Below are 15541 nucleotides of genomic sequence, written 5' to 3'. Positions count from 1 at the left end.
GAGCAACACACTCTGGTGCACGGGCGTGTGCAACACACTCTGGTGCAGGGGCGTGTGCAACACACTCTGATGCAGGGGCGTGTGCAACACACACTGGTGCAGGGGCGTGTACAACACACTCTGGTGCAGAGGCGTGTGCAAAACACACTGGTGCAGGGGCGTGTGCAACACACTCTGGTGCAGGGGAGTGTGGAACACTCTGGTGCAGGGGCGTGTGCAACACACACTGGTGCAGGGGCGTTTGCAACACACACTGGTGAAGGGGCGTGTGCAACACTCTGTGCAGGTGCGTGTGCAACACTCTGGTGCAGGGGCGTGTGCAACACTCTGATGCAGGGGCGTGTGCAACACACTCTGGTGCAGGGGCGTGTGCAACACACTCTGGTGCAGTGGCGTGTGCAACACACACTGGTGCAGGGGCGTGTGCATCACACACTGGTGCAGGGGCGTGTGCAACACACTCTGGTGCAGGGGCGTGTTTAACACACTCTGGTGCAGAGGCGTGTTCAACACACTCTGGTGCAGGGGTGTGTTCAACACACTCTGGTGCAGGGGTGTGTTCAACACTCTCTGGTGCAGGGGTGTGCAACACATTCTGGTGCAGGGGTGTGTTCAACACTCTCTGGTGCAGGGGTGTGTTCAACACTCTCTGGTGCAGGTGCGTGTGCAACACACGCTGGTGCAGGGGCGTGTGTGTAACACACTCTGGTGCAGGGGTGTGTACAACACAATGATGCATGGGCGTGTGCAACACTCTCCGGTGCAGGGGTGTGTGCAACACACTCTTGTGCAGAGGTGTGTGTAACACTCTCTGATGCAGGGGCGTGTTCAACACACTCTGGTGCAGGGGTGTGTGTAACACACTCTGTTGCAGGGGTGTGTAACACACACTGGTGCAGGGGCGTGTGCAACACACTCTGGTGCAGGGGCGTGTGCAACACACACTGGTGCAGGGGCGTGTGTAACACACACTGGTGCAGGGCCATGTGCAACACAATGGTGCAGGGGCGTGTGCAACACTCTCTGGTGCAGGGGCGTGTGCAACACACTCTGGTGCAGGGGTGTGTGCAACACACTGCTGCAGGGGCCTGTACAACACACTTTGGTTCAGGGGCGTGTGTAACACACACTGGTGCAGGGCCGTGTGCAACACACACTGGTGCAGGGGCGTGAGTAACACACACTGGTTCAGGGTCGTGTGTAACACACACTGGTTCAGGGGCGTGTGTAACACACACTGGTGCAGGGGCATGTGCAACACAATGGTGCAGGGTCGTGTGCAACACTCTATGGTGCTGGGGCGTGTGCAACACACTGGTGCAGGGGCCTGTGCAACACACTCTGGTGCAGGGGCGTGTGTAACACACTCTGGTGCAGTGGCGTGTGCAACACAGTCTGGTGCAGAGGCGTGTGCAACACACACTGGTGCAGGGGCGTGTGCAACACACACTGGTGCAGGGGCGTGTGCATCACACACTGGTGCAGGGGCGTGTGCAACACACTCTGGTGCAGGGGCGTGTGCAACACACTCTGGTGCAGAGGCGTGTGCAACACACTCTGGTGCAGTGGCGTGTGCAACACACACTGGTGCAGGGGCGTGTGCATCACACACTGGTGCAGGGGCGTGTGCAACACACTCTGGTGCAGGGGCGTGCGCAACACACACTGGTGCAGGGGCGTGCGCAACACACACTGGTGCAGGGGCGTGTGCAACACACACTGTGGCAGGGCTGTTTGCACCACTCTGGTGCAGGGGCGTGTGCAACACACTCTGGTGCAGGGGCGTGTGCAACACTCTGGTGCAGGGGCGTGTGCAACACTCTGGTGCAGGGGCGTGTGCAACACACTGGTGCAGGGGCGTGTGCAACACTCTGGTGCAGGGGCGTGTGCAACACTCTGGTGCAGGGGCGTGTGCAACACACTCTGGTGCACGGGCGTGTGCAACACACTCTGGTGCAGGTGCGTGTGCAACACACACTGGTGCAGAGACGTGTGCAACACACACTGGTGCAGGGGCGTGAGCAACACACTCTGGTGCAGGGGCGTGTGCAACACACTCTGGTGCAAGGGCGTGTGCAACACACTCTGGTGCAGGGGCGTGTGCAACACACACTGGTGCAGGGGCGTGTGCAACACACTCTGGTGCAGGGGCGTGTGCAACACACACTGGTGCAGGGACGTTTGCAACACACACTGGTGCAGGGGCGTGTGCAACACACACTGGTGCAGGGACGTTTGCAACACACACTGGTGCAGGGGCGTGTGCAACACACTCTGGTGCAGGGGCGTGTGCAACACACACTGGTGCAGGGACGTTTGCAACACACACTGGTGCAGGGGCGTGTGCAACACACACTGGTGCAGGGGCGTGTGCAACTGTTACGGCCCTATTGGGTCGCAACAGGGTTGTTCTCTGATGTTATTAGAGTTTGGGTATCCGGCCCCAAGCTAGTAGTGGCTTTCAAGGGGTGCGTTCCGTAACGCAAGATAAATTAAAGGGGAAGGGATACAAATGCATTGCTTTGTATATATATTGCTACCACCACCATAAATATATCACAGTCACATGTGGGGTTGCTATAACTACACTTATTATATACAAATTAGTCTTCCTCTGAAGACACAGGATGCTCCTCGGTGCTCACGATGAGTAGCCCTGGTTCTCTTCTTTGTGGCCCACGATGAATCCTCTGATTCTCTCGGCGAATCTACCCTGGCCACAGGCCAGCCAAATCACAGTCCCACTGGGTGCACCGTCGTGGAGGCCTTCAACCACAAATCCAGCCTGTAGCTGGCAGGTTCCGATCAGCTCCGCTGTGTAGGCCACTCCACGACCGATACTAGGGTTGCGAGCCCTAGGCAGGAGCCTCGTGTGATTCCGCAGATCACTCTCCTCTCTCCGCACCACAGTGGGTAGTCTTTTCCACCAGCCAGCCCCCAGATAAGACGATTCCTGGTACTGCCATGTTACGGGCAGGCTAACACACTCAACAGTGTTCGTCCGGGGGTGACTCACAGCTTCTGCAGCAAACACGTGGAGAGACTTTGGCTGCCTTGGGTAGACTGCCTCATCGTCCGATACAGCAGTCCCAGGTCGACTCTGTAATCAGACACGTCATTAGTACTGGTTACACTCTAGGGCACCTCACTTACAGGCTTAGACACAAACGTCCACCTATCCACTCCATTGATGGTGTTGCTGTCTAAGCGCCACCTCACCAGAGGTCAGCAGCGGCTACGTTACGAGCTGATTAAGACGGGAATCCAGCCCCTGTGGCTGGTATATCCCGTCCTCACTAGATGGCGTCGTCCATTTGGAGGGGGTTTCGGGAGCAGACTGGCATATGGCGTTGTCGTCACCGCTCCGTGCCCGGACGCTAGACTCGGGTCCGTAACAGCAACACACTCTGGTGCAGGGGCTTGTGCAACACACACTGGTGCAGGGGTGTTTGCAACACACACTGGTGCAGGGGCGTGTGCAACACACACTGGTGCAGGGGCGTGTGCAACACACTCTGGTGCAAAAGGAGTGTGATTCCTTCTCGAGTTTCGGACAAGGAACTCGGCTGTCATACTATAGAATTGATATATTACGGCTCCAAAAAATATATAGTTCAGCTTAAAATATATTTAATAACCTTATGGTCTCTAACAATACGAAATGTACTTATATAAAATATAAATATATAAATAAACAAATGCTGTTATTTAAATAAAAATAGCTATATAAATATTGAGCAGCTTATAAAAAATTAATCTGCTATTTAAATCTTGTTAGCATCTAGATGTTAAATCTATTAGCATCTAGAGGTAGTCATCATACTGACCAAGATGGCGTAGTTGTAGACTGTTGTAGAGCAAGTATACAGAATACACACACTAGAAGCGAAGCAGCTGGCAAAGGAAGAAAATAATCAAGTTATTGTATCATCGTGCAAGAGCGCCCTCACCACTCACAACACAGGCTATATACAGAAATAATTGCAGGAAGTGAGGCGGATTGTGTTTCCACGTAGCCTCGGCCACACTCCGCTGCCATCCTCCGCTCATACCAATTGTTTGTTGTTTATGAAGACTTTTTAGTTTAGTTAATTTATTATGCACCCCATACCCATCGTGCGGGCGGTACTGGAAAGGATTACAGAGGCCCATATTGGGGTTTATCTTGAGGTTATCTTGAGATGTTTTCGGGGATTTTTTAGTGTCCCCGCGGCCCGGTCCTCGACCAGGCCTCCACCCCCAGGAAGCAGCCCGTGACAGCTGACTAACACCCAGGTACCTATTTTACTGCTAGGTAACAGGGGCATAGGGTGAAAGAAACTCTGCCCATTGTTTCTCGCGGGCGCCTGGGATCGAACCCAGGACCACAGGATCACAAGTCCAGCGTGCTGTCCGCTCGGCCGACCGGCTCCTTAAGGGACCGGGGTCAGGGACTTTTTATTATTATTATTATTATTATTATTATTATTATTATTTTCTACCACAGACGTGGCCACACATTTACAATGCTAACCAGCATATATACATTTTTCTTCTGTCCTCCATGGACAGGGTTAGAGAAGTGTTAAACATATAGTTCAAGGGTTTATTGAACACTCAATCACAGAAGGTGATTCGGTGCTTTTAAAATGCTAAGCTAACCTACATACGTAAATACATAGATACACAGATGTACGTATGCCCTACATAAAGTGTTAGATGTGTCTTATACATAGTGTCATTAATGTACATTCACAAAGGTGAAATGTAATTCTGATCAGCTTCCATATATACTTTATACCCATACATATACATACACACACACACATATACATACATATATACACACACATGCATTCACATACATTTGTCTCATTTACTCTGACAGGGTGAGATAGCTGATAAAGAAACTAGTGTGCAATTAAGCACTTAATCACTGAAGGTGATGAAGGTGCTTTTACAAGCTCAGATTATATAGTTACATCATATATATATATTGTATAATTGATATATTACATGGTCAATCTTGGGTACATGTCCAATATATCATCAAGTGTTCCAGTACTCATATAGTAATTACAGAGTGAAAGAGAAGACATGTAAAAGAGGACATTGTGAAAGAGAAAACATGCACTCTCTTGAACATTATATTGTAGAATGTCCCATACTGACTGACTTTCGCCCTCCTGGACTAAGGTATGCTGAACTTTCTAATTACTATATGAGTACTGTGTCAGGGACTGAACCCCACAATTCATTTTCCTAAGCAAGTTAGTCTTGATGAGCTAGTTACAAAATTCAATGCACATAGTCTCATCACCAATGGACTCGAGATCGACCACAAGTATAGTCTATAATTTAAGCAACTGACATATGTTGAAAGTTAGCGTCATAATTGATATGTTTATCCAGCACACCGCCCCCGTCCAGTGGGAAGCGGCGGGTAGGTTACAATCAGTTACTACCTACAGTTAACAAATTGGAATTTTCATTACCTGCTGACGTAGACCTGACCTAACTGTGTCAACAAAATTATGCGCACCCCCTCCGTCACTATGTGATGGAGTGCGAAAAAGATACGTGAATTCAGAGACAACTTGTAACAATTGTTTAAGAGATGTGTAAATATATAATTCAAAGTGATCCGCTACCAGAAATTTTAGCCTCTTATACAAAGTGATTTTTCGAATAAAACACTTCCCCCCCCCCCCTCCCCCACCTTCGCTTCCTGTATCTCGCCCCGTATTACACATGTTAACAACATTATTGTTTATATACAAATATAAAGCTAATAACAGCTCATTTTTCCATATAAAGATAATGACAGTATTATGTATTTACCTCTATATCTATTAGCAGAGTATATGTCTGAATTGTCTCTCTCTCACTCTCTTATTTTCTCTCACTCTGTGTATGTATTCACCTAGTTGTATTCACCTAGTTGTGCTTGTGGGGGGTTGAGCTATGCTCTTTCGGCCCGCCTCTCAACTGGCAATCTAACTGTTACTAACTACAATTTTTTTGTTTTGTTTTTCCACACACACACACACCAGGAAGCAGCCTGTGATAGCTGACTAGCTCCCAGGTATCTATTTACTGCTAGGTAACAGAGCATTAGGGTGAAAGAAACTGCCCATTATTTCTCGCCGGCGCCCGGAATCGAACCCTAGACCACAGGATCACACGTCCAGCATGCTATCCACTCAGCCACCGGCCCCTCAATGTATGTATGCATGTATGTATGTATGTATTGTCACAAGAATCTCCTTAGGAAAGAAGATTGGGCCTATCCCTACAGTGCATATTCCACAACTACACATCTGCTTATTCCACAACAACACACCTGCATATTCAACAACTACACATCTGCATATTCCACAACAACACACCTGCATATTCAACAACAACACATCTGCATATTCAACAACAACACATCTGCATATTCAACAACAACACACCTGCATATTCAACAACAACACACCTGCATATTCAACAACAACACACCTGCATATTCAACCACAACACATCTGCATATTCAACAACAACACACCTGCATATTCAACAACAACAACAACAACACATCTGCATATTCAACAACAACACACCTGCATATTCAACAACTACACATCTGCATATTCAACAACAACAACAACAACACATCTGCATATTCAACAACAACACACCTGCATATTCAACAACAACACACCTGCATATTCAACAACAACACATCTGCATATTCAACAACAACACACCTGCATATTCAACAACAACAACAACAACAACACACCTGCATATTCAACAACAACACATCTGCATATTCAACAACAACACATCTGCATATTCAACAACAACAACAACAACAACACATCTGCATATTCAACAACAACAACAACAACAACACATCTGCATATTCAACAACAACACACCTGCATATTCAACAACAACAACAACAACAACACATCTGCATATTCAACAACAACACACCTGCATATTCAACAACAACACACCTGCATATTCAACAAAAACACACCTGCAAATTCAACAACAACACACCTGCATATTCAACAACAACACACCTGCATATTCAACAACAACACATCTGCATATTCCACAACTACACATCTGCATATTCAACTGCAACACATCTGCATATTCAACAACAACACATCTGCATATTCAACAACAACACACCTGTATATTCAACAACAACACACCTGCATATTCAACAACTACACATCTGCATATTCAACTGCAACACATCTGCATATTCAACAACAACACATCTGCATATTCAACAACAACACACCTGCATATTCAACAACAACAACAACAACAACACACCTGCATATTCAACAGCAACACATCTGCATATTCAACAACAACACACCTGCATATTCAACAACAACAACAGCAACACATCTGCATATTCAACAACAACACACCTGCATATTCAACAACAACACATCTGCATATTCAACAACTACACATCTGCATATTCAACAACAACACACCTGCATATTCAACAACAACACATCTGCATATTCAACAACTACACATCTGCATATTCAACAACTACACATCTGCATATTCAACAACAACACACCTGCATATTCAACAACAACACATCTGCATATTCAACAACTACACATCTGCATATTCAACAACTACACATCTGCATATTCAACAACAACACACCTGCATATTCAACAACAACACACCTGCATATTCAACAACAACAACAACAACACATCTGCATATTCAACAACAACACACCTGCATATTCAACAACAACACATCTGCATATTCAACAACTACACATCTGCATATTCAACAACAACACACATGCATATTCAACAGCAACACATCTGCATATTCAACAACAACACACCTGCATATTCAACAACAACTACACATATGCATATTCAAGAACAACACATCTGCGTATTCCACAACAACACACCTGCATATTCAACAACAACACATCTGCATATTCAACAACAACACATCTGCATATTCAACAACAACACACCTGCATATTCAACAACAACACATCTGCATATTCAACAACAACACACCTGCATATTCAACAACAACAACAACAACAACAACAACAACACACCTGCATATTCAACAACAACACATCTGCATATTCAACAACAACACATCTGCATATTCAACAAAAACACACCTGCATATTCAACAACAACACATCTGCATATTCAACAACAACACACCTGCATATTCAACAACAACAACAACACATCTGCATATTCAACAACAACACACCTGCATATTCAACAACAACAACAACAACACACCTGCATATTCAACAACAACACACCTGCATATTCAACAACAACACATCTGCATATTCAACAACAACACACCTGCATATTCAACAACAACAACAACAACAACAACAACAACACACCTGCATATTCAACAACAACACATCTGCATATTCAACAACAACACATCTGCATATTCAACAAAAACACACCTGCATATTCAACAACAACACATCTGCATATTCAACAACAACACACCTGCATATTCAACAACAACAACAACACATCTGCATATTCAACAACAACACACCTGCATATTCAACAACAACAACAACAACACACCTGCATATTCAACAACAACACACCTGCATATTCAACAACAACAACAACAACACATCTGCATATTCAACAACAACACACCTGCATATTCAACAACAACACACCTGCATATTCAACAACAACAACAACACATCTGCATATTCAACAACAACACACCTGCATATTCAACAACAACACACCTGCATATTCAACAACAACAACAACAACACATCTGCATATTCAACAACAACACACCTGCACATTCAACAACAACACACCTGCATATTCAACAACAACACACCTGCATATTCAACAACAACAACACATCTGCATATTCAACAACAACACATCTGCATATTCAACAACAACACACCTGCATATTCAACAACAACAACAACAACACATCTGCATATTCAACAACAACACACCTGCATATTCAACAACAACACACCTGCATATTCAACAACAACAACAACACATCTGCATATTCAACAACAACACACCTGCATATTCAACAACAACACACCTGCATATTCAACAACAACACACCTGCATATTCAACAACAACACACCTGCATATTCAACAACAACACACCTGCATATTCAACAACAACAACACATCTGCATATTCAACAACAACACACCTGCATATTCAACAACAACACACCTGCATATTCAACAACAACACACCTGCATATTCAACAACAACACACCTGCATATTCAACAACAACAACACATCTGCATATTCAACAACAACACATCTGCATATTCAACAACAACACACCTGCATATTCAACAACAACAACAACAACACATCTGCATATTCAACAACAACACATCTGCATATTCAACAACAACAACAACAACAGATTGGCTCGCTCTCGCCACAAGAAAATAAATTCTCGTTATTAATACAATATATATTCACTTCCTTTCAAACATGGTGGATGGGGAGGGAGCTTAATCTTCCTTACTACTGAAGAATGTTGGCTTCAGTTTTAGCAGGCTGTTGAGGTTGGTAGATGCTCCCACCAGGACATCTTTGTGGTTCCTGCAGAGTTCCTCTCTTCAGTCAGACAGGACACACCCCCGCATCTGACCAATCACATTCCTCAAGATCTGCAACCCGTCCTCGACGCAAGTCCATTACATCCAACGGTCGACCCCACACACGCATTCATAAATTTTAACTTGCTGTTCATTCAAAACTGGAAATTTCTCAAATATAAATTAATATTATAATATATTAGCATATTGTGCATATACATGCATGGGTCAGGTTAGGTTAGGTGTTTAGGTTCTGTTGGCGATTATTTGTATTTGTAGTACGTGGGTGAAGCATTTATAGCGTTGTGGTTCGAACAAAATTCGCCAGTGAAGCACTTGTTCCGGAAGTGTTCGAACGTCATCAGTTGTGAGTCGTGTGTAAACTTCTCATGGTGTTGCCACGGCGAGATAATATGAAAGGCCAAGTTATCCAGTGTTTCTTCATCCTTTTGTTGATAAAGGGCATTAACCTAGAATGGAAAATATGCATAAGGAAATTATAATTGTAATAACAACTGTGAAATATATATATAATGGACAGATGCAACGACAATAGGAGATCAGACACACCAGAAGTACTTTACATGAAGCATTCACAGTCAGTCAAGAGCTTGGTTACACTAATGTGACCTACCATCCACAAGACCAAGAGCTTGGTTACACTAATGTGACCTACCATCCGCAAGATCAAGAGCTTGGTTACACTAATGTGACCTACCATCCACAAGACCAAGAGCTTGGTTACACTAATGTGACCTACCTTCCACAAGACCAAGAGCTTGGTTACACTAATGTGTCCTACCATCCACAAGACCAAGAGCTTGGTTACACTAATGTGACCTACCATCCACAAGATCAAGAGCTTGGTTACACTAATGTGACCTACCATCCACAAGACCAAGAGCTTGGTTACACTAATGTGTCCTACCATCCACAAGACCAAGAGCTTGGTTACACTAATGTGACCTACCATCCACAAGACCAAGAGCTTGGTAACACTAATGTGACCTACCATCCACAAGACCAAGAGCTTGGTTACACTAATGTGACCTACCATCCACAAGACCAAGAGCTTGGTTACTCTAATGTGACCTACCATCCACAAGACCAAGAGCTTGGTTACACTAATGTGACCTACCATCCACAAGACCAAGAGCGTGGTTACACTAATGTGACCTACCATCCACAAGACCAAGAGCTTGGTTACACTAATGTGACCTACCATCCACAAGACCAAGAGCTTGGTTACACTAATGTGACCTACCATCCACAAGATCAAGAGCTTGGTTACACTAATGTGACCTACCATCCACAAGACCAAGAGCTTGGTTTCACTAATGTGACCTACCATCCACAAGACCAAGAGCTTGGTTACACTAATGTGACCTACCATCCACAAGACCAAGAGCTTGGTTACACTAATGTGACCTACCATCCACAAGACCAAGAGCTTGGTTACACTAATGTGACCTACCATCCACAAGACCAAGAGCTTGGTTACACTAATGTGACCTACCATCCACAAGATCAAGAGCTTGGTTACACTAATGTGACCTACCATCCACAAGACCTAGAGCTTGGTTACACTAATGTGTCCTACCATCCACAAGACCAAGAGCTTGGTTACACTAATGTGACCTACCATCCACAAGACCAAGAGCTTGGTTACACTAATGTGACCTACCATCCACAAGACCAAGAGCTTGGTTACACAAATGTGTCCTACCATCCACAAGACCAAGAGCTTGGTTACACTAATGTGACCTACCATCCACAAGACCAAGAGCTAGGTTGCACTAATGTGACCTACCATCCACAAGACCAGGAGCTTGGTTACACTAATGTGACCTACCATCCACATGACCAAGAGCTTGGTTACACTAATGTGACCTACCATCCACAAGATCAAGAGCTTGGTTACACTAATGTGACCTACCATCCACAAGACCAAGAGCTTGGTTACACTAATGTGACCTACCATCCACAAGATCAAGAGCTTGGTTACACTAATGTGACCTACCATCCACAAGACCAAGAGCTTGGTTACACTAATGTGACCTACCATCCACAAGACCAAGAGCTTGGCTACACTAATGTGACCTACCATCCACAAGACCAAGAGCTTGGTTACACTAATGTGACCTACCATCCACAAGACCAAGAGCTTGGTTACACTAATGTGACCTACCATCCACAAGACCAAGAGCTTGGTTACACTAATGTGACCTACCATCCACAAGATCAAGAGCTTGGTTACACTAATGTGACCTACCATCCACAAGACATAGAGCTTGGTTACACTAATGTGTCCTACCATCCACAAGACCAAGAGCTTGGTTACACTAATGTGACCTACCATCCACAAGACCAAGAGCTTGGTTACACTAATGTGACCTACCATCCACAAGACCAAGAGCTTGGTTACACTAATGTGACCTACCATCCACAAGACCAAGAGCTTGGTTACACAAATGTGTCCTACCATCCACAAGACCAAGAGCTTGGTTACACTAATGTGACCTACCATCCACAAGACCAAGAGCTTGGTTGCACTAATGTGACCTACCATCCACAAGACCAAGAGCTTGGTTACACTAATGTGACCTACCATCCACAAGACCAAGAGCTTGGTTACACTAATGTGACCTACCATCCACAAGATCAAGAGCTTGGTTACACTAATGTGACCTACCATCCACAAGACCAAGAGCTTGGTTACAATAATGTGTCCTACCATCCACAAGACCAAGAGCTTGGTTACACTAATGTGACCTACCATCCACAAGACCAAGAGCTTGGTTACACTAATGTGACCTACCATCCACAAGACCAAGAGCTTGGTTACACTAATGTGTCCTACCATCCACAAGACCAAGAGCTTGGTTACACTAATGTGACCTACCATCCACAAGACCAAGAGCTTGGTTACACTAATGTGACCTACCATCCACAAGACCAAGAGCTTGGTTACACTAATGTGACCTACCATCCACAAGACCAAGAGCTTGGTTACACTAATGTGACCTACCATCCACAAGACCAAGAGCTTGGTTACACTAATGTGACCTACCATCCACAAGATCAAGAGCTTGGTTACACTAATGTGACCTACCATCCACAAGACCTAGAGCTTGGTTACTGTTACGAACCCGGATCCAGCGTCCGTGCCTGGAGCAGTGACAAACACGCCATCTGTGGGTCAGCTCCCGAAACCCCCGCCAAACGAACGACGACACCTAGTGAGGACAGCGTGTACTGGCCTCGAGGACCAGTTTCCAGTCTGGTTCAGCGCTCAACACCGCCGCTCCTGACCTCTGGTGAGGTGGTGCTCCGACGACAGCGCCATCTAGGGAGTGGATATGTCGGGCGTTTGTATCTGAGCCTGTGAGTGTGGTGTATTAGTGTCCCGGTTATTAATGACGTGTCTGCTTACAGAGCCAACCTGGGACCACTGTGTTGAAGGTGTAGTCAGTCTACCCGAGGCAGCCAGTCTCCATACAGTGAAGTTTGCTGCAGCTGTCGTGACGTCGTCCCCCCGGAAGAACACTGTGGTGTGTTAAGCCTGCCAGTGGAGTGGCAGTGGAAGGATTTACCCGGGACCGACGGTTGGAGACGATAATCCACTGGGGTATTGAGGACAGGAGGGTGATTGGTGATATCACACGAGACTCCTGTCTAGGGCGTACCCCTTTTATCGCTCGTGGAGTGGCCGTACCAGCCTTGGTGGCTCAGTACCTGCCAGCAGACCTGCTGGACGTGTGGTTGACGGCCTCCACGACGGTGCCCCCAGTGGACCTGTGTTGTGGCTGACCTGTGGCCAGGGTAGACTCGGCGTTCTCAGAGGACACGTCTTGAGGCCACGAAGAAAGCACCGCGGACTCAGCACCTAGCTTCGAGGATCCATAGTCTCCAGCAGAAGACTACAGTGTTGATCCCCTTGTAAAGTGTTAATACCCCTCCCCCTTGTGTACTCTTTTATTATATATATTTAAACGGTGAAGGTGAATATTATATTATATTAAGTTCTTAGCTTTCTTTCCCTACTCCCTTTAAGTTACTTGCGTCACGGATCTCATCCCTTGATAGCCACTACTGGCTTGGGAACGGATACCTATATCTTCCTCTAACAACATCAGAGCAAGAACCCTGTTGCGTCCCGAGAGGGCCGTAACATAATTGGCATCCCCAGCGGGATCCGACCCCTTGTTAAGTATGTTTGACAGGGGTGGTGAAGTGGCGTAATCCCTGTATATAATTCCCCCTGTGTGACGATTGCGACGTTATACGTCCTGTGCGGTGCTCAGAGTGACTAAGTGCGATATTGTGCAGTGCGGTGCTCGCTGTGATTAAGCGATTAAGTGCAATATTGACTAGTGCGGTGCTCAGTGATTCAGTGCAATATTGTAGAGCTAAGTGTTCGCTTGGACTCAGTGCAATATTGGGTAGTGCGGTGCCCGGAGTGATTACGTGCAATATTGGCAAGTGCAGTGTTTGGTGCAATATTGGCGTAGAACAGTGCTCGGTGTGTTAAGTGCAAAGTGTTCCATCTGTGACAATGGCAGACAAAGCTACCATCGATGATCTGGACGATGTTCAGGCTTTTCTGAACAGAGTGGACTGTCTTGCCAGATTAAAGTATCTGAGCAAACCGGAACTTGTACTAGTGAGCGCCTACCTGGAGATCAAGATCCGTGCCAGTGATTCCCGTGTGGAGATCTTGTCCAAGGTTCACCGGCACCTGAAGGCAGAAGAGAAACAGGAAGGCGAGACTCCTAGTACAAGGGAAGGTGAGGAAATAGCTTCCACAGAAAAGGAAGATAAGGGCAGTGACATTGACAGTGATGCAGGTGAGCTTAATATCAGCTTCCTAACAGTCAAGATGCGTGCCCTAGAAATTAATCGGGAAATTGAATGGAAGAAGTTAGAATTAGAACGAGAATTAAAAGATAAAGAAGTGGAGATGAAAAATAAAGAAATGGAGATGAAAGAAAAAGAATTGGCGATGAGGCGTTTAGAATTAGAAAGAGAAGAAAGAAGAGAAGAGCGAGAAAGAGAAGAGAAACGAGAAAGAGAAGAGCGAGAAAGAGAAGACAGACGAGAGAGGGAAGAACGAGAAAGAGAGAGAGAAGAACGAGACAGGCAAGAACGACAGGACAAAGAGGAAAGAGAGAGACAACATGAACTAGAAGTTTTGCGATTAGGTGGTGGTCGGAGGCAAACAACGGACACCAGTAGCTTCGATCCGGTACGGAACATTAAAATGGTCCCCAAATTCCATGAGAAGGAAGTGTCAAAATTCTTTGCAGCCTTCGAGAAAGTCGCTGCCTCTTTGGAGTGGCCAAGGGAGAATTGGGCCATCATGATACAGTCAGTCTTGACTGGGAAGGCCCAAATCGCCTACTCTACGTTATCCCTTGACGACTCCAGCGATTATGACAAGGTGAAGAAGGTTGTGCTCATGGCGTACCAATTGGTACCTGAGGCTTACAGGCAAAAGTTCAGAAACCTGAAGAAGACCTCAGAGCACACTTTCACCGAATTCGCTACAATCAAGGAGCGACTTTTCCAGGAATGGTGTGCCTCTCGGAAGGTGGAGACCAGGGAAGACCTCGAGCAGCTGATTCTGCTCGAGGACTTCAAAGATTGTTTGTCTGGAGACCTCAAGACGTACTTAGAGGAACAGCAGGTGGAGACCTTGAGTGCAGCAGCCACCATGGCTGAAGAGTATATCCTGACTCATAGGCCGTCTGCTAAGTACGTCCCGAGGAATTACCAGCGCCGGTTTGACAGACCTCACGACGAAGAAGAAGAAAGACCCGTCCCACGAAGCGCTAAGAAGACGCCCCCAAGTAGCCCCCGAAGAACAAGTCCTAGTAGTCCGAAACACCGTAGTCCAAGGAGGAATATG

This window comes from Procambarus clarkii, chromosome 47 (genome assembly GCF_040958095.1).
Source record: "Procambarus clarkii isolate CNS0578487 chromosome 47, FALCON_Pclarkii_2.0, whole genome shotgun sequence".
Classification (NCBI taxonomy): Eukaryota; Metazoa; Arthropoda; class Malacostraca; order Decapoda; family Cambaridae; genus Procambarus; species Procambarus clarkii.
Note: the sequence above shows the minus strand (reverse complement) of the source record.